At 35.4% G+C, this 24,302-nt stretch overlaps 1 long non-coding RNA gene across 1 annotated transcript in view; it reads right to left on the bottom strand.

Annotated features, from left to right (window-relative positions):
- Nucleotides 1-23,815: 23,815 nt before the first annotated feature.
- LOC122148660 overlaps nucleotides 23,816-24,302 on the bottom strand; it is a 1,171-nt gene continuing 684 nt past the window's right edge. The window contains exons 2-3 of the long non-coding RNA XR_006162536.1: nucleotides 24,242-24,302; nucleotides 23,816-23,906 (exon numbers count right to left, since the gene is read on the bottom strand). The exon at nucleotides 24,242-24,302 is cut by the window's right edge and continues 505 nt beyond it. This is a non-coding gene — a long non-coding RNA (uncharacterized LOC122148660). The remainder of the gene's footprint in view (nucleotides 23,907-24,241) is intronic.

The raw sequence follows: 24,302 nt of genomic DNA, 5'->3' as shown, positions 1-24,302 counted from the left end.
TAACAATTTATTAATTATTTCATATATTCATATTGAGACGGAGACACTGCAGGGTCGGTGAAGCCATTAGCACGAGCAAAGTATGCTCTCTTTTTACTCTGACCAAAACCTTTCATGTGACATAATGACAGTCACTTCCAAGAGAACCTTCTAGAGACACCGGATCTCAACTTTTTATTTTCACAGTCCATGACAGTGCGTCGACCTTGTTGTATCAGAAACTATATGGTGAATTCTCATGAAACTCAAGGCAGGGAGTCGGACGACCCGTGTGTGATCAGACAGGTGGGATGACTGGATGTGACAGTTAGAGACGTAACCATGTTGGCTGTGTTATACAGAGAGAATGAGAGCGGAAGATAAAGGAGCTCAGGTGTGGGAGGCAAAGTAAGAGGTAGACAGAAGTCAATTAGGTTTGCCTCCCACCTGTGATTGAGGCCAGTCTCATTTCTATTTAACAACAGAGGAAATGAAACTTCATTGGGTAATATTGTGGTGAGCTCGAGCCAGATGAGACTTGTTTTAAAATAGCATCATGACAGACAGGAAGTGAGAGAAGTGGCAAATTAAAATATGACACTATTTTGCATCAAATGGCGAAAGTGGGAAACCATTTTTTATGATGGCAAAGAGTTAAATGTTTTTTGGGAAAAGACTGTCCCAAGTGAGCTAAATGCTTCAATTCACACTGAATTTTAAAGCAGGGTAGGGTGTTGCAGATCGATGTACACTCCACTTGACACCATATGAAAAAAACCTATATTGAAAATGAGACTTTGTGGAAGGGAGGGTTTGGTGATGAAGATGGCAGGATGATACAAGTGAAGCAGAACAATCAAGATGTTCTCAAGATATTCTAATTACATAAGTGTATTCCCATCAGTTCCCCTCGCTCCCCTACTGATTGCTAATGGTTTCCAGACAGTTTCTTCAGCGATTGGATAAATTCACCAAAAAAAAAAAAATCTTAAGAACACCCATAAAACATAAAAAAAAGTATCTTTCTTTTTTTTTTTTTTTGTTTTTTTTTTTTAAACAGTTGGTTCAATAGTGGACATACTATAAGAGATTAGAGAAATTAATTAATTAATGTGAATAGCAGTTCAGATCATTTGGTTTAGAGAATTTGGTGAGTAACTTTGGTAACATCCTACAATGAGCTTTTCTTTGTTAACATTAGTTAACTATATTAGTTAACTTGAACTATCAATACTTCTACAGAATTTATTAATATTATTTAATGATCATTTCGGCATTTACCAAAACATTTATGAGGTCATATGTTGCATCAGTTAGAATTAGTTAATGGACTATAACACACAAACACACACAAACACACACACACACACACACACACACACACACACACACACACACACACACACACACACACACACAAATATATTTAGGTACACATTATTTTATGCATTAATGCTCTCTCTTCATGTCTACAAACATTATGGAACATGAATTCTTCATGATAGATTAATTCACCTCCTAGTTCCTCCATCTGAGTATTTTATTCATCCATTTCTAGAATGTAGAATAACATCACTGCATCATCTTAATGAGACCAAGAGATGGTCTCGATGGGGAATGAACCTTTGTTTGTTTGTTTGTTTTGGCTTGCTTGGATGTGATCTTTGCTTAAAGCATGTTTGTTTATATAATGCAGAGATGCCCAAACCAGGGCCAAAGTGGCTCCTTGGTGACCTTTGATAGGAAAGGAAATATGGGGAAATATAGAAAAAAAATTAAAAAATAAATAAATAAAACATGCAACTAAAGCATATCTTTATTTTATTTTTTTATTTTTTTATTTTACATTTTTATTATTCTTTTTTTAATTGAAATGAAAACTTTATTGTTGTTGATTCCAAAAAAGTTGGGACACTGTACAAATTGTGTGTAAAAAAAGGAATGGAATAATTTACAAATCTCATAAACTTATATTTTATTTACAATAAAATATAGATAACATATCAAATGTTGAAAGTGAGACATTTTGAAATGTCATGCCAAATATTGGCTCATTTTGGATGTCATGAGAGCTACACAATCCAAAAAAGTTGTGACAGGTAGCAATAAGAGGCTGGAAAAGTTAAATGTACATATAAGGAACAGCTGGAGGACCATTTTGCAACTTATTAGGTCAATTGGCAACATGATTGGGTATAAAAAGAGCCTCTCAGAGTGGCAGTGTCTCTCAGAAGTCAAGATGGGCAGAGGATCACCAATTCCCCCAATGCTGCGGCGAAAAATAGTGGAGCAATATCAGAAAGGAGTTTCTCAGAAAAAAAATTGCAAAGAGTTTGAAGTTATTATCATCTACAGTGCATAATATCATCCAAAAATTCAGATAATCTGGAACAATCTCTGTGCGTAAGGGTCAAGGCCGGAAAACCATACTGGATGCCGGTGATCTTCAGGTCCTTAGACAGCACTGCATCACATACAGGAATCCTACTGTAATGGAAATCACAACATGGGCTCAGGAATACTTCCAGGAAACATTGTCAGTGAACACAATCCACCGTGCCATTCGCCGTTGCCGGCTAAAACTCTATAGGTCAAAAAAGAACCCATATCTAAACATGATCCAGAAGCGCAGACATTTTCTCTTGGCCAAGGCTCATTTAAAATGGACTGTGGCAAAGTGGGAAACTGTTCTGTGGTCAGACGAATCAAAATCTGAAGTTCTTTTTGGAAAACTGGGACGCCATGTCATCCGGACTTAAGAGGACAAGGACAACCCAAGTTGTTATCAGCGCTCAGTTCAGAAGCCTGCATCTCTGATGGTATGGGGTTAAATAAGTGTGTGTGGCATGGGCAGCTTACACATCTGGAACGGCACCATCAATGCTGAAAGGTATATCCAAGTTCTAGAACAACATATGCTCCCATCCAGACGTCGTCTCTTTCAGGGAAGACCTTGCATTTTCCAACATGACAATGCAAGACCACATATTGCATCAATTACAACATCATGGCTGCGTAGAAGAAGGATCCGGGTACTGAAATGGCCAGCCTGCAGTCCAGATCTTTCACCCATAGAAAACATTTGGCGCATCATAAAGAGGAAGATGCGACAAAGAAGACCTAAGACAGCTGAGCAACTAGAAGCCTGTATTAGACAAGAATGGGACAACATTCCTATTCCTAAACTTGAGCAACTTGTCTCCTCAGTCCCCAGACGTTTGCAGACTGTTATAAAAAGAAGAGGGGATGTCACACAGTGGTAAACATGGCCATGTCCCAACTTTTTTGAGATGTGTTGATGCCATGAAATTTAAAATCAACTTATTTTTCCCTTAAAATGATACATTTTCTCAGTTTAAACATTTGATATGTCATCTATGTTGATTGCAAAAAAAATAAAATAAAAATAAAATGTCAACATCATTTCACACTACCTTTTATTCACAATTTGTACAGTGTACCAAATTTTTTGGAATCGGGTTTGTATATGCCTTTTATGTATAGACTTCAGATAAAGTGTTTTTATCCATTATCTCATGCCCTTTGCCACAATTTATTTAAATTCGAAGATGAGCAACCATGATAAAAAAACAACACAGGAATACTGCAAGGATTTTTGAGTCACCATTCCTGTGTGAAGTGTGCTCATTAAAGCCTTCAGAGAGTATATCTAATGAGTCTTTTGTGAAATATGAATGCCATCTCTATAGGTTGCTTGTGAAAAAAGCTGAGCCAGTTTGCTAAGCAGATTTTGTGAGCATTGATTCAAGTGTTATACCAATACGCCTCCTGTTTATGCAGATGTTGATCTTAAATCAGAGCTTCTGACAGTTCATAGAGTGCGGCCCAATAAGAGAAAGCTTTCTAAGAAGGAAAAGCTTTGAGTCCCAGCACAGTGCCCGCTGTTTTGTTCTGCGCACCTGATTCACTCTTTAACCCGGATTTATGAAGGTAATTGTTGTATTATAAATGAGTGATGCAGGTGGTTCAGTGAACTAGTCATAAACAAGAAAAATGGATTTGGGTAGGTATCTCCACATCAGTGTATAAGTTATCAATCTTAAAACCTAATGGTACTGCAACAGGGTTAAAGACCCATTAACATCCATTTGTTTTCATTATGTGTGTGTGAATCAAAAGCTAACAGTAGGTTGATTTTTCTTCTCTTAACATCATAATTATTTACAAAATAAATAAATTTTCATGTCAGCTACAGTTGAGTTTTTGGAGAGCAAAGACTGTGGCACATGCATTTAATATGGTATTTAAAACTGCTAGTATAAAAGATTTTAGTCTATATAATGATCCTCTATGTGATTTCATCATAGACACATGAACTCTCACAGATAAAACTCTCATTTGTCAGTGAAGGACAGAAAAAAGCCACCATGAAATTAAAATTGGAGAGAAGCTCAATAACTTAACAGTAAACGCATAATTCTTTGTGAAAGGAAGTTTTTGTACAGAAATAAAAGGCTGTGTGAGCTGGCTTTACTATGTACTACACCAAAGGAAATGAAAAGGAGATTCATTTTTTAAGAGAGGATGAAATATGTGAAGGAATGGTGTAAAGAGAAGCAAGCAAAGAAACAATCCACACTCTTAAGAAAATTCTGTAAAAATATTGTCCAATGTACTGTGATAATATGAAGTATTTTTCCATATTGATATTTTACAGGTGTTGTACCTGTGTTTTGAATAGTGCATTGCATTGTTTTATGAGCAATGTCTGTAAGATTAACAGAAAAATACTGGTAATTTTATGCCAGGACAGTATAGTTTTTTTTTTACCCTCCACATTGCACCTATATATTTAGATGCAATTAATACTGACATTTAATAACATTTATTCTAACTAACATAACATACAAAAACCAAAAACACACTAATTGCACGCTTGACCTATGACATTCTTACTCGACAGCATCCCAAAAGCTGTGAGAACCCTTAACAACCTGAACTACGAATTTCAGCACGCCCATCTCTTAATATATACATTTACACTTTCACCATTCTACTGCCGCCACATTTGTGGACACTATGTATACCAGTCTTAAAGGGATAGTTTACCCAAAAATGGTAAACCATAAGGCTTTCATTCATCTTCAAAACACAAATGAAGATATTTATTCAGTTTCTTCACTGAAAGTCCACACAACCAAACGAAGTTTGTAAAATCCATATTAATCGAGTGGTTTAACCCCAGTGAAATAATTATATGAAATACAGATTTAATTGAGGCTTTAATTCACAAATTAACTTTGATCAGCGCACATACATCATAGATTACATAAAATATGGTACAGAAGCTCAAACGTATTTGCTTGACATGAAAGAACAAACCTCACTGGTTTCTGCCGAAGCTCTAACTTGCTTGTCACTTTTGAGATTTCATTTATCATATTTGATGTGCTCTATGTATGTAAGTATGCACTGATCAGTGTTTAAATGTGAATAAAGCCTAAATAAAATCTGTTTATTGTATAAAATCATTTCACTTCAGAAGACTTGTTTTACACCGCTCAGTTCAAATGGATTCATTTTACAATGTTTTTTTATTTTATTTTTTTTATGCCCTTTTTGAATCATCAGATTTTGGTGTCATTGACTTTTAATGAAGGCACAGAAATCTCTCAGATTTTATTAAAAATATATTTATTTATGTTTCAAATATAAGATGCTTCTGGTAGTTTCACTGAGATTTCCTACCTCCTGCAAATTGATCATTAATATTACAGAGGTTCTGTGGTAAAATTACATTACTACATCTACCCTTGTAAAACTAATTCCTTCCGAATAGGGCTTTAGTATTCAAAGTTTTTCTATCACTACAACTTCTATATAAGGTGTCTCTGATATTCCCCTGAAATTGCCCTGTACAGTTTTGTACATTTTAAACATCAATCTCAAATCACTGTCTGGTACGGTGACTTCTCAAACACACACAATGAAGAAAAATGAACCCAAGCCTGTTCAGTTCGCCCTCAAAGCTATCATTGTGGAGTCAGGCTTGCTCTGAAAATCTGTCATGCCACATTACGGGAGGATAGTTGCCTCTGCTCTGTCTGCTTTTCATTGGCAGGAGAGAATTCAATGAATATTTTATGGCTATGGATATTTTGTAACATGGTTCTAGTGAGCCAGCTATAGCCGCGTTTAAAACGCCCGTGAACTGAGCAGGGTTCGCAACAGGAGAGCTCTCTGCTGTAGTTAATCTGCAGCCTGAACACACAGGACAGCTGCTATGCAATGTGCACTTTAAAAAAATGAAGGCTGTGAGGAACACCCGTTAATGTTTTTCATATAGACCCTCTGGGGAAGCTTTGTAACATTATATGCAGAGCATGGTCCTAACAAAGGACACTCAAAGAAAAGGCAAATGAGTAGGGAAGATGGGCTCGGATTTTTCTAATATTGATGAATAAAATAAAAAGATGAATAAAAAGAAAATAAGAAACGGGTCTATAGCTGTATGAATATATATATGTATATTATGCCTGTAAAGATGATGATTCAGACATTTTGTTTTAACTTCCCAATTATGATGACAAGTGTGGGCCGAGTTGGCACCACACCTCCAAAAGAGGCAGAGCGATGCTATTTATGTTATTTAAATATGATATTGTGTCTCTGTGAAAAAATACCATTAAAAGCTTCTAAGAATATTTTGAGATGACACAAATCTCTTCTGAAATACCAAGAATGATTATGACTTGCAGAGGTTCTCATTCCAAAAAAATAAAAAAAAAAAAAAAAATAACAAGCAGAACAAATTTCTGTATAAATTGTACTTAAAATCATTCAGCTGAGCAGTTTACTCAAGAATAGATTCAGGAATGATTTGTTTTGCTTGTGTTGAATGAATGAGGGACTTTGTGTAGTTATGATTCTGCTTAAAACCATTTCTCATGTAAAATATCATTGTTTAGCATGCTATGCCATCTTAAGGAAAAAAATATATTTACTTTTTTTATGCCTTATAAATATAAATAACCTCAATAGGCATTTCTTTATTCATAACTACTTGAGACTTAATAAATGTGAATTACTGTGATATGGTTTTGAATGTGAGAAGATAATTGTGGTTGTTAATATGATATTGTGGCTATATTACATCATTTTCACTCAGAGAATAAATAATTAGTCAAAATGATTTACTATAGACACAATATTGCTAACAGAAGAAATTGTTATGGTATAATTTCCAGAGCTTAATTTTAATTAAATTTTTCAGGAGCTTAAGTATTAGTATAACAAAATGCAATTACCTATTGAAGGTTTTAAACTTAAAATTAGAAATGCAATCAGTTCAGACCTTCATACAGAAAATAATTACAGCGCAAACATAAAAGTGGCATAATGTTGTTCACATCGATCAATGTTACATCAAAGCACCTGCTGACTTTGAACATATGCCCTATATGAGTTCAAAAGCATCCATCAATGTCTTTCCACTGGAATACTGAGAGCAGGCAATATCACAAGAGTGAATAGCTAAAGGTGACCAGATTTCTGAAATGGAAATGGGACATTTCCTATTTCAGTGGTCAAAATGGCATAAATAGTAACCATTGCATATAACAAAATTATATTATAACAATATTACTGTATATTTTTACAAAAACAATACATAGATTAAAAAAGAAAGGAAGGAAGGAAGGAAGTGAAGGATGTTTTAAGTTCTTCGGACCTACAGTTGAAGTGCTTGACCAAGTAATTTGGGTAGCTTTCAGCCCCTTCTGTTGGCAAAAATAACAGAAATGATAACAGCAGATTGTGTTGGTTGGGATATTTGAGGGGTCCACAGCTTCAGGGAGAGGACACCAAAAAATTGGTATTGTCCTCAGAAAACAAGGCATGTGGTGTCCCTACTGTAGCTAGATGCAGTGTGGAGATGAAGAAACGAAAGACAGAAGGTTCCCCAGTAATCCATTCTCTGGCCAAATGCTTTTGAAAATGGCAGAGTTGTCTGAGAGAAGAAATCCAGCAAGTCCAAATTCGAACAACAGTGTGTGGGAAACATGGACAGAAACACATGTACAGCACACATACGATATGGAGGATACACAATGTGTGACTCTTTGATTGCAATCAAGACAAAACTGAACACAACTGCTCCTTATCTTCAAGTCAGCTCAACAGTTCTCACTAGGATGAATCTCTTTTGTTGTTCTGTTGCTATACTGCTGTGCAAAGGCAAAAGACCTTAACTTTGTTATTGATATTTTTGATATTATTGATATTTTAGGGTCATTCAAGACATCCTTTATCATGTGCATAAGTCTCTTCAGTCAATTTTATTGTTTTTCCAAGAAAATAATGGTTCTTCTCACCAGTAACTTTGAAAAGCCCCATAGAAACCAAGGCAGAATACCTTATAACACCAGCACTTTCACTTTGTTTGGAACGCTAAAATTGAGTTACGGCATTCTGCCTTTGTTTAACTGCACGTCAAAATGAAGTTACGGCGCCGGTTTAGAGTTATACGGTGTTCTGGCTTTTTTTTTTTTTTTTTTTTTTTTTTTACTGTCCATTAACGTCTGCCACATTTTAATTGCAGTGTAGACAAACTTTGTTATATGGAGCTGTTTGGTAGATCGCAATCTATCTAATTTGTACAAATTAGATAGATTGTGATCTACCAAACAGCTCCATATAACAAAGCACTGTAAAGACTAGATACACTGGCAGCAATACATAATAGTGAATAACCTTTAATGGTTGTTTTCTTCTTTTTGTAATGCAGATTATTCACCAGGCTGTCACTTCTAGTTGGACGCGTGTGGATTCAAATGCCGTAACTAGCATGATCAGTCATAAAATCAGTAGCCTACTAACAGTTCACAATTAAATCCATATCCTACCTTTTTTTGTAACCCGATAAAATCAATCCATGACGATGAACATAATCAGAGATGTTTAATCCACAGGCATTCTGAGCATTATTCCTGCTTGCTGGCGTTCACATCAATCCACAACTCCATATAAAAGCAATTATGCTATGTCTACAGTAGCATTATTTTACGTTACTGAGCAAAGCAAATAAATTGGTATCCACGGTATCCAATCACGTTTAACTTTTAGTCGTTACGGTCAAAGATAAATAAATGTACAGTCACATTACTATATGTAATAGCCTATATGAGACAGCCCATGATCACTAGATTTTATACAGGTGTTCAATTAAAGGGGTCATGACATGGGTTTTTTTATTTTATTATTATGGTCCCCTAGGTGCAATTATAGTATTACTATAGTTTTTTTTTTTTTAAACTTTTAAAATGTAGTGAATTATGACATTTTCCCACCCTGTTTCTCATCCTTTGAAAGAACAGTCTGTTTTTGGGTTGTTTCCCCTTTAAGAGTTCAGTGTTAACGCCCGCTGTTATGATTGGCTAACGACAGTGCCTATGGATCAATCATTAACACCCCCAGCCAGAACATTTGTGGATTGAGCGTAACTGTTTAGTAGCGTGAGATGCATTCGAAGCGATGGCTCTTGCAATGATAAAACCTTATATGTTTGAGCACATCTGCGTGGCATTGTAATTTTCCTGTACACAGACCCACTCGCTGTCCGTCGACTGAACACTTCTGAGGCCCGCGGCGCGACAACGATACGAAATGAGCGTAGTTGTCTTGTGCTGGAGGCGGTCATATGCAAATGGTTGGAACGTCACTTCGCACCGTGACGTCACTTCTTACCATGGATCCAGAACGAGCTGTATTTAGAGCTTGATTAAATAAATGGCTCGTTTATAATGGGGGGGACGACGTCTTAAGCTATGAAACTTGCAGGATGTTTTAATGGTACAAAGACCTCATATAACATTTTTTTTATTAATCAAATTTCAATATTAATCTCATGACCCCTAAGACGATTTTGTAAATGGTGATTAGCAACCAAATATTGGTAATATGGAAGTTAGCCTACGGCCTTTTGCCTTTGTGTGACTCCTCACTTTTTGCAGACAATACAAAGGCAGAGTACATTAAAGGAATACTCCATCCCAAAATGAAAATTTGGTCATTATTCACTTACCCCCATGTCGTTCCAAAACCGTAAAAGCTTTGTTCGTCTTGGGAACACAATTTAAGATATTTTGGATGAAAACCGGTAGACTTGAGACTGTCCCATAGACTGCCAAATAAATAACAGTGTCAAGGTCCAGGAAACTAAAGCATCGTCAGAATAGTCCATCTGCCATCAGTGATTCAACCATAACGTTATGAGGTTGACCTTGACACTGTTATTTATTTGGCAGTCTATGGGACAGTCTCAAGCCTAACGGTTTTCATCCAAAATATCTTAAATTGTGTTCCGAAGACTCTACGGGTTTGGAACGACATGGGGGTAAGTTATTAATGAAAAAATTTTCATTTTGGTTAGAGTATCCCTTTAACTTCAAAATAGGGGAAAAAAAAAGTTTGAGCTCACAATTTTTTAATGCAGATAATTTTCACTACTAAAACATCTAATTGTTACATTTCCAGTGTGCTACCTATAATTCATTTGGCTGGACAAGTAAAAAACTTAAAAGTAATTTTTCTGTTTCACACTCTAGCGAGATAAGGTCTTTTGCCTTTGTGGGGCAGTATACTATTCCTTTTGATGAAATAATATGTTCAGTTAATAAATGTGAACCTAAAATGTCAGTGCATGATATTTGGAAAATGCTATAACGGTGGTCCAAAATGCCTTCTGGGGTTTTCAACTTTATTCTAGGTCTCTCGCTACACTTTTCAAACTATGGCAATAGTGATGCCAAGGTCATGGGTTCAAATCCCAGCAAATGCATGAACTGAAAAATATATGCCTTGAATGCATTTAATTGCATTCAATTAATTTAATTAAATTTAAATTTAATTAATTTAATTTAATTAAACATTTAATTGCTTTGGATACAATTGTGAAAAAGTATCATGCTTAATTTTACTTAAAAGTATGGTTCACTGTTTTTTTTTCTAGGATTGATTGTGTTTATGGGGTGCAGTCTGCAGCTGTGGCCTAATGGTAAGAGAGTTTGACTTGTAACCTGAAGGTCGCAGGTTTGAGTCTCGGTGCTGGCAGGAATTGTATGTGGGGGGGAGTTAATGAACAGCGCTCTCTTCCTACCCTCAATACCCATGGCTGAAGTGCCCTTGAGCAAGGCACTGAACCCCCAGTTGCTCCCCGGGCGCTGGATATATAGCTGCCCAGTGCTCCAGGTGTGTGTTCATGGTGTGTTCACTTCTCACTGCTGTGTGTGTGCACTTGGATGGGTTAAATACAGAGCACCAATTCCGAGTATGGGTTATCATACATGGCAAATGTCACGACTTTCACTTTTTTTTCAGTCTAACATCTGTTAATGCTTTGTTTGTTTGTTTTTTGTTTGTTTTTGTTTTTTAAACACATTATTTTTCACATAATTTACCTTTATTCCATACCACTCCCTTCTCTGAGAAACACACTGATCATTTTCTTCTTTATGAAGCCCCTGAAGGTGATGGGCACTGATTGGTTAGCTAGCCCAATGTGTTGTGGTTGGCTAAACCGCCTCTAGTGCTCGTCTAAACGTCCCGTACCTCACCTCAGCAGCATGTGCCCTGGATGTATAGTAAACAACGGCGTCGTTAATATCGCTTATCAGTTTGAGCTCGATTGAGAAACAGAGGGTATTATTGAAGAGGATCATGCAGAACCTGTGCAAGCACTACTTTAAATGGTAGGCCTATGTTTTATGTTTGTTGTTGTCTCATACTTTTAGATATGCTGTTATTTGTAAATGCTACCGCTTATGTTAGCTTTTAATATATGGTTTTATCCTGATGAAAGCTTTAATACAGTATGGCAACTGTACGCGCGTCCATGTTTAACGCTTCTCATAGCTATGTGAAAATAAGTGTATAATTGGAACAGTTCATGGTTGGAGCTGAGCTGAATGAGAGAGAGAGAGAGAGAGAGAGAGAGATGCAGAGCGTGTGAAGAGCAGGGGGATGCGAGGACAGTATTAAGAACCTCTGCTTTAGAACATTGATTTTGAAATTTATGAATCTATTAAAATCGTTAGAAGACAGAATCGTGATTCATATATAAATAGATTTTCACATGCACCTCTAGTTTCCTCTTCCTCTTCTCTAAAACAGCGTAACATGGCCTCGCCCACTTTGCTGCCTTTTCCCGAGGGCGGGGTTTATCTGGGTTTGTTACGTCATGAACCTGGAAAGTAACTTGTTGTAGTCCCTACCAGCCATTTTTGTAGGCATTTAACTGCCAGAATAAAAAAAAAAAAATACAATATCTCCATTTGCATTGAACTTTCAACTTCATAACTTTGCAGATATTGTTTATGATCAAACAGCAACATTACACACTAACGTTAAAAAAGTGAAATCGCAGTCAACTACCCCTTTATTGTCCAGTTGTAGTGTACAGTTACATTATAATCATTACAAAAATGTGATTACAAATATTTAAATATGATACAAATTTTAATAGACATGACATCAGTCTTTCGTCTTACTTATGTGGGTCAACAAAGCACTTATGAAAATTTTGTCATAAATCACTTACCCCCATGTCGATCCAAACCCGTAAAAGCTTTGTTCGTCTTCAAAACACAATGCAAGATATTTTGGATTAAAACCGGGAGGCTTGTGACTGTCCCATAGACTGCCAAGTAAATTTCACTAATCGTATCATTGTGGCGTGGCTAACACAGGAGAGCGTACACAGTTTGCCTTCAGCAGGTGTTTTCCAAAATGGCGCTACGGTGATGTGGGGAGAGACAGAGGAGGTGACTTGTTGAACAAAGTCATAATTTTAGTTTTCTTCTCATACAAAAAGTATTCTCGTCGCTTCATAACTTTACGTTTGAACCACTGATAGCAGATGGACTATTCTGACGATGCTTTTCATAATTTTCGGGACCTTGACAGTGTATTTTACTTGGGAGTCTATGGGACAGTCACAAGCCTCCCGGTTTCCATCCAAAATATCTTAAATTGTGTTCCAAATACGAACGAAGCTTTTACGGGTTTGGAACGACACAGGGGTAAGTGATTAATGACAAGATTCTCATTTTGGGGTGGAGTATCCCTTAAAGTTCAAATAATTGCATTAATATAAATTGTTTTAAATAACATGCATATAAGTGTCTGAACATCAGTGTGGGGCAGTAATGCATTACTTTTTTTAGTAACAGAGTAATTTAATGTGTTATAATTTTCAAAATAGTAATTACAGTATAGTTACAAGCCGAGGTCTCTATACGTTACTGCCGCATAACATTGCTGACAGAATGCAGTGTTTTATAATCTAGAGATTGTAAAAAGGTATAGCACATGCCACTGTTGAGTCAAGTGCCAGTGGATTAGAGACCTGCTCCCACAAGACCTGACGCAACAGAGCGTGGCGTGGGACAAGACTTGATAGGCGAGTGCAGAGACCCATATGTGTGCGGGATGCAGGTGAATAAAATGATTCACAGGACTCCTGCAAAATAGAAATATCTAAACATAAAATATCTAAAACAAATAAATTGTTATTCATCTATTGCACAAAAGCAACATGAACTAATATAAAATATAAACGATTAACAGGTGCAAGTGTATGCAGAGTTTATTTTTAGGCTGTAACACGTGTTTGCAGCGTTGAGCAATGCAGTGCTGAAATTTGCGTGCTCATGAATCCTCTCATTATAACACACGAATTGTAAACATTATGAAAGATTCATTATGCATATATTTATTGTGTTATAACAGAGATTTGTGAGATTGCGATGAACTGAGATGTCTTTTAGAGATTATAAATGCAGTGCTCTTTGCTGGCATTCTGCCATGCCAAACCATGCATGCAGCAGCTGCTTGCTTTAGTTAAAAATAACAGTGTTCTGCGAATGTTGATGCTTTAATAACAAATAATTGAGAGTTGAGATTGATGGTTGTTGTGGATAATGGTATCTCAGTATTTGACTGCATGTTGTACGGAAAGATTCTTCCCTCAGGTCTACTGATAAAAAAAAAAAAAAAAAAAAAAAAAACATCATTGTGAGATGTGATTGAAACAAAGTACTTTTGGTGTTTTGTTGTGTGTGTTTGTGTGTGAAAAGCTCTTGCTCAGTCTTTAGAAAAGGGATCTTTGTCATGGAAATGTATTGAGCCAATTCACAGAAATTCAGGTGGGATCGTGCATTACAGTCACAAGTCCATTAGAAAAACCAGCATGTTTCAGGTGAAAATAATGATGATGGTGACTATATCATTTCATTTGCATTCTCCTCAGCATAATTAATGTGTATAATTAAGATTTCAATTACAAGAGAACAGATGTTGTTAGCCTCTTGCTGATAATGGACTTTGATCAGGCTATGACTTAAGACGTTTAAACTGCATTAGTGTGTAGTGTTCCTTCATGGGTGTCTTGATGCATTGTATACTTATTTTCAGTGACAAATAATTTATTATCTCATTTAAAAACATCTTGAGTTTATCACAATGATATGGTTTTGATCCTGAATCTTTATAATTTAGCTGAAGTTATTTCACAATCAATTTTAATCCAGCCACAACAGTTCTTGTATTAACTAATAGTTCTTTTCAGTGAACTGGTTAACTAATTGGTGTGTTTCAGACTGAAACTTAGCCATATAGTAAATTAATTTGAACTGAGGCTATGATATTCGCAAAAAGTTACTATCAAAAATATGGATCAATTCGTGCAATACATTCTGTTCTTTCAGCGAGGGGATATTTTGAGTATTCAGTCATTGTAGATTGGTTTGTGTGAAGTGAAATGAGGTATAATGGTGACCTTTACTAATTAGGTGTTGAAAATTTCAGTGGGTTTATAAAGCTGAATGGTCTTGAGCATTATGTCTAAATGACATTTTTCTCTTGCAGATTTAACACTGAAAAATAAGTTTACTTTAATAAACTTTTAAAAAGAGTACTTATGGAAAGAATTTACTTAAGAATATACTTAAGTGCACATTGGTGCAATGTTTTCAAACACTAAACTGCATGTTACTTACAATTAAATGAAAATGTATCATAGTTTAAATCTATATTAAATGCAGTTAGTTGAACATAAGAGTACTTTTTTGACCTTCTTAAGTAGGATTAAGTCTTTATATGTATTTTTAGAATTGTTTTCGAAATATGGTTAAAGTCCACTAAACTGACAAGCATTCATGGTAAACTAAAATAAACTTTAATTTAATTGATATTTAACTTGAATGTCATGTATTTCATTGTATTTTGCAATTTTCTACATTTAAAATATTTGCACTTTAAATGTGATATTGATGTGATACACTATGGTTAAAATATATATTCAAGCACTTTACATGTGATTTAGTATGCAAGTCAAAACATCAAAATTAGTGTACTTTAAAGCATGAGAAAAGATTAAAACAAAAATGCATTTTAAAGTAAAACATTTGATTTGAATTTGACAGTATTACAAATTGCACTTTTAAAAGTGTACTCCAGTGTAAGAAAAAGTGAACGTTTCTGTAAGAAAAAGTACACTTCAGTTGCCTTTTATTTCATTTATATTTATTATCTGCAAGTTTTTTTGTTGTTGTTGTTTGTTTTGTTTTTTTTGTTTTTTGTTTTTTTAAATATATGTTTAAGCTTTGAAGTACACTACAAGTCCAAATTCTATACAAGTAAGCACATTTTCACATATGAAAACATGTAAAAACACACTATTCCCCACCCAACCCTTTAATTTTTCACACTAATATATATAGAACTATTATTTTCGGTCAGTATGTTTTTTATATATTAGTTTATATAATACATTAGTTTGTTTAATCAAATCAAGTTTAGCTACTACAATATAATAAGAAGTCAAAGGACAGTATTCTGATAAGAAAATAACCTTGGACAAGGTGGAAATTTCACCTTCAGTTGTTCAGAAATTATTAAGAAAGTGCTGCAGAGAAGACACTCTTGGACTCAGGGCTCAAACTTTTTGCATGCTCAGACTCAACCAATTTGCATGTCAAGTAATTGTTCACTGGATCACTTTCAGATTAGCTGTAGCAGAGCTTGTAAGCCCTGTATGACTTGAAGAAAAAGCTTCACTATGCTTCTACAAGACGTGAAAACTAAAATGGCCTTTCCTTCGTGATGTTAATGAAGCATAGCACAGGAAACTATAATAGGGTTTTGTTGTTATCCAGTCTTCAATTTATCCTGAACTCATTAAGTGCTTGAGTCACATAACGTCGCTCCTGTGTTGTCTGAACACGCTGCCGTGTACGGCGACATATATCACTCACCGAGAAAAACACTTGCTTTAATTCAGAGCCTGTGATAAGAAACAATCTGCCACAACCCTCCTCTTCCCTTCTATTTTTCACAATGGCTTTGTATCTATGCACACGTTGACATTTCAGGGATAGTAATTCACAGCTTGAGAGACGCCTTCAGTGATAGTCTTGAGTAACGTGCTGCCACGGACCGGGATAAGTGTCATGCATTCATAAAGTCTTCACAAAATTAATAGAATGGTCTAAACCCTCTCCTCCATCTTATGGCGGATCACGGTTATATTTCATTACTGTCTAATAGGGATAAATGAGATGCATATCTCACATTGGCTTATAATTGAGTCAGAACGCAGTGTTAGGCTCCACACGTGTTGGCAGACTGATATGTTGAAGGGAATGAATAGAGGAATGTTGGAGATCTGTCATGGTGTCTTTTCAGGCATATACACTCCTCCACTTGCTTTGTTCATCACAAAGGACACTTCAAGACTACACACCAGAAAAAAATCCATCAAGCCTGCAGCGACTCATGGGATTTTTTTCAAGCCATGATTTACATAAGAAATCTTGCGTGAGAGACTATAAAGTAGTTTTAACATTTTTATTTCGGTAACACTTTATTTTAAGGTGTTCTTGTTACACATATTACATTTAGTTACTATAATTATAACAATTAATTATGCATAATTACATGCAAGTAACCCTAATCCTAACTCTAACCATATAGTAAGTACATGTAGTTAATGAATATTACTCAGTGCTTATATGTATAATTACACTGTAACAAGGACACTTTAAAATAAAGTGTAACCTTTATTTCCATAATTTACTCATGTCGCTCTGACCCTGAATTATTTTGTCTTCCATTATACACAAAAGTAAAATATCTAAGCTTCTGTTTTACATGTAATAAAAGTGGATGGTACGCTGAAAGAAACTGACATCTAAATGAACTGATTTTATTCACATCAAAAATATTAAGTAATATCACTGAGTGAGCAAAATACATTAATTCATACCACCAAAGCTACATTATACGGGTTAAAATAGTTATTTAAAGTAACAGATTCCAGGCTACCACTTTTTACAGATTGAGGCTTCAAAACCAGGACAAACTATCATGAAAGTCCATGTGACTAGTGTGCTATATTGCAAGTCTTTTAAAGTCATATTTTAGTTTTGTGTGTAGAACAGAATAATATTTAAGTAATTCATTATGACTATCTTCTCAACAACTCTTAAATCTGATCTGAGGACATGTTATTTTTTTATTTTTATTTTTTTTTTAATGAATTGCAATCGGTCATCACAATAACCAAAGCTGTCAGTGATCTCAAACCTGCTGTGATCCATCCAAAGGCACCAGTTATTAACAGAACACAAGTGAGAATGAGATTTGTTAGTAATTACAATAACTTGCAAGAATACGGTACTAACCCTGAACCTAACCCTAAACTTAACCTTGGTAACACTTTAGATTAGGGAACACATATTCACTATTAAATAAGAGTATTCTTTTAGAAAACTGCTGCTTTGCTGCTTATTGATAGTAAGTGAGGTAGCTGCTGTAGTAGTTATGTTTAGGTCTAAGGCTAAGGGATCTAGAATATGGTCATGAAGAATAAGGCATTAATATGTACTTTATAAGTACTAATAATCAGCCAATATGCTAGTAATATGCATACTAATAAGCAACTAGTTAATAGTGAATAGTGTTCCCTTGTATAAAGTGTTACCCCAGTGTTAACCAATGTATTACCTTATATTATCCAGTGCTTTCTTAGGTAAGTACCAAAAGTGCATATACTATAAAATAAAGTGCAACCCCAAACCTTAAACTCTAAACTCTAACCCTATTGAAGGTACATGTTCTCAATTAACATTGCTCAGTACTTAAATGTATAATTACACTGTAACAAGTCCACTTTAAAATAAAGTGTTACCAAACTTTTCACTTAAGAAGAAAAAAAAAGTAGTCAACACTCAAATACGTATGTTCATAGGATTGTTGACATTCATGCCTATATACCCTTGAGGTTTTCCTTTTTCCTAAACATCCTAGACCTCCGGAACTTTATCAAACATTGTCAAAGTACATAACTCTTAAAACAAGTCCAACACCCTGCTGTGAGGTTCTTGTTGGTGGCAGAAGTTTCCGGTACCTGGGGTGGTCAACTTTCTGAGACAGTGACACTGAAGGAGATATTATTAACCTCCCACTGCTCTCATTCATGTAGTGATTGGTTTTCCTAATGCCTTCCTTCAGGAGAGGATGTTCATGCTGTTTCTCGAAAAAGTCAAATCCGTTTCTTATTCTGCATTCTGCCTAGGGCAAAGGTCAGCAGCACATATGTGGTCATAAGGCTGTGCAGCTGAAAGGAAAGAGTGATAGCACTAACATTTGAATTGTTACAAAACATAATGCATAATTCAACACCACTTGATTCTTTTTAGAATGATTTTATTGATGCTGAGTCATAACAGGATGCAAATAGAAGCATGCGTCATATTTCAAGCGGATAGAAACAATAATGAAAATAGCTGGTAGGAGAGTACTACACTGTTTGGACTATAAATCTCAAAAATGATAACATGCAATATCAGAATCAAAATCAGAATCAGAAAGAGCTTTATTGCCAAGTATGCTTGCTTATACAAGGAATTACATAAACTTACATAACACACAAACAAAAACACACAAACAAAAAAAAAAAAAAAAAAAAAAAAAAAAAAAACCTTGGCAAATAAATTGTATAAACAGTTGTGCTATAGATGATAATGGAATAGAATTGAGTAAGATGCAGGGATGTACTAGGATGGAGGGGTAACAAATAAAATATAAGGATATTGCACATTTTATTGCATAAGTGGGGAACATTTAAACTGTTCATGAGGAAGATTGCCTGGGGGAAGAAAAAAGTGTCTTGTGCCTGACTGTCCTGGTATTTGCAGCTCTGAAGCGCCGGCCAGATGGCAAAAGTTCAAATATGGGGTAACTTGGATGTGAGGGATCCAGAGTGATTTTCTGAGCCCTTTTCCTCACTCTGGATGTATACAGTTCTTGAAGGGGGGGCAGGGGAGCACCAATAATCGTTTTTAGCAGTCCGAACCATTCTCTGTAGTCTTCTGATGTCTGATTTTCTAGCTGAACCAAACCAGACAGTTATTGAAGTACACAGGACAGACTCAATGATGGCTGAGTAAAAACTGTTTTCAGCAGCTCCTGTGGCAGGTTAAACTCAGCTGGTGAAGGAAGTAAAACCTTTGTTGGGCCTTTTTAACAATGGAGTCAATGTGATTGTCCCACTTCAGGTCCTGAGAGATGTGGTTCCCAGGAATCTGAATGACTCCACTGCAGCCACAGTGCTGTCTATGATGGTGAGTGGGGGGAGGGCAGGGGGGTTTCTCCTGAAGTCCACTATCATCTCCACTGTTTTGAGAGTGTTCAGCTCCAGGTTGTTAAGACTGCACCAGACAGCCAGCTGCTCAACCTCTTGTCTGTAAGCAGACTCGTCGCCGTCCTGGATGAGACCAATGACCGTAGTGTCATCTGCAAACTTCAGGAGCTTGACAGAGGGGTCTTTTGAGGTGCAGTCGTTGGTGTAGAGGGAGAAGAGCAGTGGGGAGAGAACACATCCCTGAGGGGCACCAGTGTTGGTGGTGCAGCTGTTGGACATGAATTTCCCCAGTCTCACTAGCTGTTACCGATCTGTCAGAAAGCTGGTGATCCACTGACAGATAGAGCTAGGAACAGAGAGCTGGGTCAGTTTGGTCTGGAGGGCTGTTGGGATGATGGTGTTGAAAGCTGAACTAAAGTCCACAAATAGGATCCTTACATAAGTCCCTGTTTTGTCCAGATGTTGCAGGATGATGTGCAATCCCATGCTGACTGTATTATCCATGGACCTGTTTGCTCGGTAAGCAAACTGCAGGGAGTCCAGTAAGGGTCCAGTGATGAGTATATATTAGTATATGTTAAATCTTAAAATTAGATGGTTACACTTTAGAATAATGGCATGTAATTAATACAGGACGTAATGCAGGACCAATATGTAGTACTAAAGTAACACTTCGGCTACTATAACATAATATGTAAACAAGATTAACTAATCATTAAGTAATAGTGAATCTAGGACTGAGATAGATCTTTATTAGGTAATCGATAATTATTGAATTAGAATAAACTCATTAGGATCTATTAAATAACTATGAAAATTATAAAGAATTACTAATTTATTACTAATCACAACATTAATGTGTCTGATATGTGAACATCAGTTTGACTGTGAACATGGTCATAAAATGCACCTGTTACCAAGTGTTACTTAATTACCCAAGTGTTACTTAGTTATTTTTATTTTATTTTTATTTTTTTTCATTTTGAAATAATGGCCCAGATCACTAGTAGTTCCTAAAGATTTACTAATTAACACTACATTATAAAAAATAACACAATATAGATGGATATTTTCAGGAACTATAGGAGTTTGGAGGATTTGTTATAAAAGAATTTTAATAATAGATGGATTTCATTTTGTGAAAAAGAAAAAGAAAAAAAGTTAACCACTATAAAAGGACCATTATTTTAAAGTGAAAAAGAAAAAGAAAAAAAGTTTTTCTCTATAAAATAATGGTCCAGATCACTAGTGGTTCCTGCAGAGTAAAAGGTAGCACTTGGATAGTGGTGCATTTTATAACCATGTTCACAGTAAAACAGACACTTCCTCACATATCAGACACATTAATTTTGGGATTAATAATTAAATAATTTTTTATCATTTTCAAAATAGTTCTTAATGAGTTTAATCTTATAAAGTACCTGTAGCTAATAAGGAATTATCCCAGTCTTACTGATTAGTTCATCATGTTTTCATAGTTAATAGTAGAATAGCTGAAGTGTTACTGTAGTTCTAAGAACTAAGTATACCGTAAACACATTTTGCTAAATTGTTAACTTTACACACTCCTGTAGCAATTAAACAACATAAAAAAAAACTCCCTATAGCAATTAAACAACATAAAGCTAATGTGGTAGAAGGATGTGTAATATCACTAGACCAAGAGGACAATGACTCCTTGATCTTTAATACAAGTTCAAAGCTCAGCACTATGATTAGAATAAAGGCTTGTTTTTGGCTGTGTGATTAATTAATGCTGTGCTTATTTTAAGAAAGTCCTGAGGTCACATTGTTTCACGTCATTGTAGCTGTATAAAAATGAAAGTTGGGATATAGGTCAGGCTCATTGTCTTTTGAGTTTAAACCCCAGATGAATACTTCAGCCCGGATTTAGCAACCTGTATGGAGCACTGTAGCCATGGAGATGGGCGGAGCCAAACTGAAAGATTTCACACTGAAACAAAAGATAATAACTTTCACAAAACAGTGCATTTTTATAGAGGGATGAATGGAGTTTGAGTGCTAAGTCTTATCATTGACCTTTTCTCAGGGCGCATGCTCTCAAGATTGTATCTTTTTCATGAAAATTGTTCAGGCAGGCAGTTTAATTTCAGAAATGGAATTGCTTTGATATTGTTTTACTCTTCAGATGGGCTGTGTTGTCTTGAAGGATTGTTTTTTCCCCCAGTACTATTTTTTGCCTATCATATTCCATTTTGCTATCTCTGCAGCACCAGTTTGACTGTTTCTGACCTGCTTCCATTGAGGTCAAGTTTCTGACCTTTGGGTAGACAAATGTTTAATTTTTATTTTATTTTTTGTGACTCATTTTGAAGAAAATAGGAAAAAGTTTTACACCACAAAAATTATTATTTGCTCTCTCGAGGGGTGATGCTCTACCCTTATGTAATTCAGTAATGCCTGTTAGTGAGATAAAGGAGAATGTGAGATTTTAGTAGCCCAGATTTCCACTTACAGTTCAGCCAACAATGTTCAAGGGCATCGACCATGGTATTGCAACTAAAATGATTCTACAAGGCTTAAAGAGCAAGACAAAAACAGGCTTTATCTAAAAAGAAAAATGGTTTACCATTTTCTTTAATCTCATGCTGGATGATTCTCATCCTTTTTAGAGTAAATGATGTGTACTGTTAAGACTGCATTTGCTTCTATTTATAGAATTCTAATATATATATATATATATATATATATATATATATATATATATATATATATATATATATATATATATATATATATATATAATATATATATGAACATGAACGTACACACATCAATGACTTCACTAGAAAACCAGTCATAAAGTGCAAACAAAAATACAGAGTTGAGAGTTAATTGGAGGAGGACAAGATCACCCGCTTAAATGCAGCTCATTTGGTTGTGTCACCAGGGGTGTTGCATGAATAATATTAAAATATAATGGTAGAATCTCACAGAAGATTATAAGATATTTATAAATTCATTTCCTCATAATTTTCCTAAAATAATCACTATTCTCTATCAATTGGCATTCGTTATCTGGGTGTTTGCAGTTTGAAATACCCATTTGCTCAGAGTCTGAGCTTCACCCCATGAGGCTAGTGCGTATAATTGTCATAAGTGAAGTTTAGTACAACAAAAACCCAAGAGGAATGTAAAGGCTCAGAGTAATAATTAAGACTGACAGTCTGTTGAGTACTGAAGTCTTTCAAATTGTTTCCATAAGAGATAGCAAAGCATTTATGGCCTGAAAGGTGCAGTGTACAGAAATCTCCTACTTTTTTTAGTGGACTAGACTCTGGAAGTATTAAATCAAAATGTTTTTTATTATTTTATTTTTTTTTTATCATTAATTATATGCATAAAACCTTTGGATTTACAGCATTTTAAATATATAAGAAGTTTCCTGATTGCATAATTCACAGTGCTTGATGGGAATAATGCTTTCTTCATGGCTATAAAATATAAAAATGGTGGAGGAGAGAACTATTGCTCTGGTTACTAGTTTTGTTTGTTTTTCCCACAACAATGTTTTCAACTGCAGTTACAGTCATGTATATTAGAAATAACCACTAGATGCATGTTGTACGCATTTTACAAAAAAAAACAAAATTTTTGACCAAAATTCCAGAACTGTCAGCAAACTATCTAGATAGCACCGTGAATGTTTATATGGTTTCCAACAAATGTGACACTACATTTTAATCAAAAACCTTTGAATATTGACTTAATATGGTCAGTGTGTGTTGGCTTTAGTAAGATTTCTTCAAGAAATGGGCAAGAATGAACTTTCATGATTCTTATTCTTCTCATTTGACAACAAAGCACTTGAAAGCGAAGAATCGTAATTACTACTTTGAAGTGGTAAGTAGGAAATTTGACATGTAGGCAGCACAAGTACAGCGATGGAGATAGATAGATAGATAGATAGATAGATAGATAGATAGATAGATAGATAGATAGATAGATAGATAGATAGATAGATAGATAGATAGATAGATAGATAGATATACAGACTATGGGTGCCTTACCACGGCCAGAAACAGACCAATGCCCGATTAATTTACCAGTAGCAGGAACAATACGGTATGTGGGCGGGTAATAGATATATCCTAATTAAAAGGACAAAGGCAGGTGCACAAAAATATTTAACTTAAAACATTAAAACTTTTAAAACATAAAAAAGCAAATAAATAACTCTCCAATGAAAGGTACACGTTCAAGGCAAGTCGTAAACCCTTTAAATATAACACCAAATACACACTAACTCAAGTCAAGTCATCTTTATTTATATAGCGCTTTAAACAAAAAAAGATTGCGTTCAAAGCAACTGAACAACAGGAAAACAGTGTCAATAATGCAAAATGACAGTTAAAGGCAGTTCATCATTGAATTCAGCGATGGTCATCATGCAGCTCAGTTCAGTTTAAATAGTATCTGTGCAAGTAATTTGCAATCAAGTCAACGATAATCGCTGTAAATGACAATGTCCCCAACTAAGCAAGCCAGAGGCGACAGCGGGCAAGGAACCAAAACTCCATCACCTTCGCTTGATACACTGCAATCGGCACACTTCTGTTATAAACACCAAATACACACTACACTCCAATACACAAGCAGGAAATCACAGCGCAAATCAAATCAATCACCTTCGCTTGATACA

This window comes from Cyprinus carpio, chromosome A18 (assembly GCF_018340385.1).
Source record: "Cyprinus carpio isolate SPL01 chromosome A18, ASM1834038v1, whole genome shotgun sequence".
Classification (NCBI taxonomy): domain Eukaryota; kingdom Metazoa; phylum Chordata; class Actinopteri; order Cypriniformes; family Cyprinidae; genus Cyprinus; species Cyprinus carpio.
This window is presented reverse-complemented; position numbering and strand designations above follow the sequence as displayed.